Genomic DNA, 3,374 nt, shown 5'->3' with positions numbered 1-3,374 from the left:
AGTACATCACTGTTTGTGACCTAGGTGTGCCCCATGTCGCCTCCCAAATATGTGTCAAAGTCTGAATTTGTTATTTATATTCTCCGAATTTTTTGTGGGTTAATTGGAATGACTTTTGATATTGCCTGCTGGTTTTGATACTGATTTTGCAGTGTTTTAGTGTGGAAGAAGCAGGCTAAATTACCCACCCTGAGGCTGAAGGCTGTTTCACGAGGTACAGATGCTACCCCGGATAAGAGATAAGAGGTGGGCTTGCAACCCAGTCCTTCAGCTCTCCTAGTCAGCTAGTGCAGTAACAAGCATAGAGAGATTCTCCAAAAATTAAGTTTATTCTGGAAAAACATTGCAATGAGAACATGCATGTGATAATAAACCATGTGTATAATAAAAGCATGGTGATGCACGCCTGTAATCCCAGGGCCAGGAGGATTGCAAGTTCAAGGCCAACCTCAGCCACTTAGTGAGACCCTAGTAACTAAGATTCAGTTTCCTAATAAAAATTAAAATTAAAAAGGAATGGGGATGTGACTCAGTGGTAAAAGCCCTCTGGGTTCAATCTCCAGGAAGATTGCATGAAGAATATCAATATTGCATGAATAAACCAATATTCATCAAGAATCCTAGAAGTGTCATTACCTGAGGTTAGGTGGGCAGTTGTTGGACAGTTCTTACAGAAGTGTTTTGTGAGCAAGGTTGTGATGGCTTTGTGCAAGGGGATGGTTCTGGCAGTCTCTTGTAACAGTTCTTGTTAACAGGCAAATGCAGGTGACATTGCCTCCATTACCACCTCCCTGATTAATTTACATTTTGTTCAAGCTTAACCCAAGAGGCTCCATTTTAATTCTGACAACTTTAACATAAGGTAAATGGGGAAAGTTAGGGAACCTCTCCCTGTGACTCCATTTTATCACCTGCAAAATGTGGAGGAGAGAAGCTACTTTGTCTCAAGGTAATTTTTCCATATTGAATAAGGTAACATGCAAAGTGTAGAACAGCATTGCTCAGCAGTGGCCCATAAAATGCCAGTAAAAAGCCTACTGAGCTATGATTTTTACACAATATTCAATTTTTAGCCTAAAGTTTGTGGGTTCTCAGGATGTTGTACTTTATCTTGCAAAACAACTTGGATTTCCCTTTTGGAGTTCCAAATTACACAATATTGTAATTTGCCATTCTCATATCACAGTCTTACTTGACATAAATTAACAAAAGCATGATCCCTTGGCTGTTCTTATGTACAATGCATGTTTTAATGCCATTGTGTGAGATTTGCCTCCCTCAAACTTTGTTGCAGTGTGAGCACATTATCAGTCTGATGTAAAAAATGGAGAACTCTCACCTTTACCTTGGCAAACCCTTGTAGGAAGAACACAATTTTTAATAAATACTATTTGTGGGGAAGCTGTCTTGGTGTATCTTTAATCTTAAAGGTCTGGGTCCTACTGGGATGTACCATCAGGTAAGAGGCCCTGGCTCTGGGCAAGTGGTCCTCTTGACAAAGGGTAGGGTCAGGCCGCTTCATTACCCTCTTTTTGGGCTCATTAGTATGACACTGAAATGCCCCATTCCCTTTGCCCACTGCTGTTCCCTAAGAGGACATATTCTTAGGCATGCTCTTCTCTCTGGGCCAGAGGACTCCAAATGTATGCTTCAAATGACAACTTTCCACCCAGCCCACAGCTCTGCATGGCGACCGAAGAATCTCTAAAAGCTACAGTCACCAAACCAGACTCACTGTTCACTGTTGCCGTGGTTTGGACCCTCAACATCCCCCAAAGAACCAGGTGTTAAAATCTTGATCTGCAGGGTGTCACTATTGTGAATTGGTGAAAACTAAGGAATGAGGCCTCATGGGAAATTTTGGCTCAGAGGGTGTGCCTTCAAAAGGGATTATAAGATGTCAGTTTCTTTCTTGTTTTCTCTTGACTCAGCATTCAGATGAATAATCTGCTCTGCTATGCACTCCCCACAATGATGTGCCACTTTGCCACAGGCCCTAAGCAGCCAGGCCAACTGACCATGAACCCAAATCCCCAAAACTGTGAGACAAAATAAACCTTTCTTATTTTTCATAGGTTGATTAACTCAGGTATTTGTTATAGTGGCAGAACACTGACTAATACAACTATCCCTTGCCTGTCAGTCTATGCACAGTATCCCCATTTGCTGGGTTGCTTCCTCTCCAAATAGGAGTCACCCTTGACACTTCTCTATTTTGCAAACAATTCCGGAATCCAGCCACCCTGAATAGTGGAAACCACATTCAAATCTCAGCCATCAAATTTGTCCTGTCTCCTGTTTTGTTTTGTGATCCCCTTTTGCTATGTCTATATGCAGCAGCAGAGTATGTTTTGATCATAGATTCTGTACTACAATCATACCAATGGTTTCTCATCTTGTAGAATTAAAATCCACAGTCCTTACAGTGACATAGACTGCTCTGGTCTCGATAAGGTTCGTGTGTTAGAAGCTTGATACCTAGTGTGATGATGTTGGGAGTTGGTGAAACCTTTAAGAAGTGGGGCCTAATGCAAGGTAATTAGCTCATGGGGTTTCATCCTTAGTCTTCCAGAGTGACTTAGTGCCTGTGAGAGCAAGCTGTAATGAGGAGCAAGCCAGGCTGCTGAATACTTCTGGCTTCCTATCTCACCATGTGATCTTTCCCTCTCCATGTGCTCCCATCATTTGTGTGGTGGAACCAGAAAGCCTTTACCAGAGCTGAGCAGAAGCAATGCCACACCCTTCAATCTCTAGAACTGAAAACTAATAAACTTTTTTTTTAAAAAAATAAAGTGTTCAACCTCCAGTATTTTGTTAAAATAACCAAAAAAAATGGACTAACAGAATTCCTGAACCTCACGTAGAAAATTAGTTACTCTGCTGGACAATTACCCTATGGAAAGAGAGTTCCTGATAGCCCAAGCCATATTGGATGTTCCAGCTGCAGATTCTATTACCCAGTCCAGATGAGAGCAGCCCAGATTTCTGAGTCATGGCAAATACTCCGTTGTTCTGACTCGTGAATTTAGAGCTGTTGGTTGCACAGAAATGGAAGATTGAGACAATACTACTTATAACAACTGAGGCTACTATAAAATGCAAAAAAGGAAAAAAAATACAATTACTAATCAAAATGCATGTACTAAGAGAGGATCAGATGAATTTTTGAGGAAGTTATGTAGGGAAATTAAGAGAAAAACGAATAAATCCCAAAGGAAATTCAACTCATATAAAGGCTTGTGGTTGCATCCCAAATGTCTGCATGTGGTGCACAGCTTCGTGCACTAAAATCGAATGAGATGTGATCAGCTATGAGAGCCAGGGTCCAGAAGGTAAACACATGACTGTCATTGGACTACTACAGTATTTCTACA

The 3,374-nt window shown here is 41.2% G+C and overlaps 1 non-coding gene across 1 annotated transcript; it reads left to right on the top strand.

Moving 5' to 3' along the window:
* Positions 1-1,216: 1,216 nt before the first annotated feature.
* LOC124106312 (small nucleolar RNA U13) lies at positions 1,217-1,318 on the top strand. Its single transcript, XR_006856059.1, has one exon. It is a non-coding gene; the product is annotated as a small nucleolar RNA U13 (small nucleolar RNA).
* Positions 1,319-3,374: the final 2,056 nt, after the last annotated feature.

Source organism: Marmota monax, unplaced genomic scaffold (assembly GCF_021218885.2).
Source record: "Marmota monax isolate L192 unplaced genomic scaffold, Marmota_monax_Labrador192_F-V1.1 WCK01_AAM20220418_F8-fsc01082, whole genome shotgun sequence".
In the NCBI taxonomy this organism is placed as follows: domain Eukaryota; kingdom Metazoa; phylum Chordata; class Mammalia; order Rodentia; family Sciuridae; genus Marmota; species Marmota monax.
Note: the sequence above shows the minus strand (reverse complement) of the source record. Positions and strands in the feature narration are given on the sequence as shown.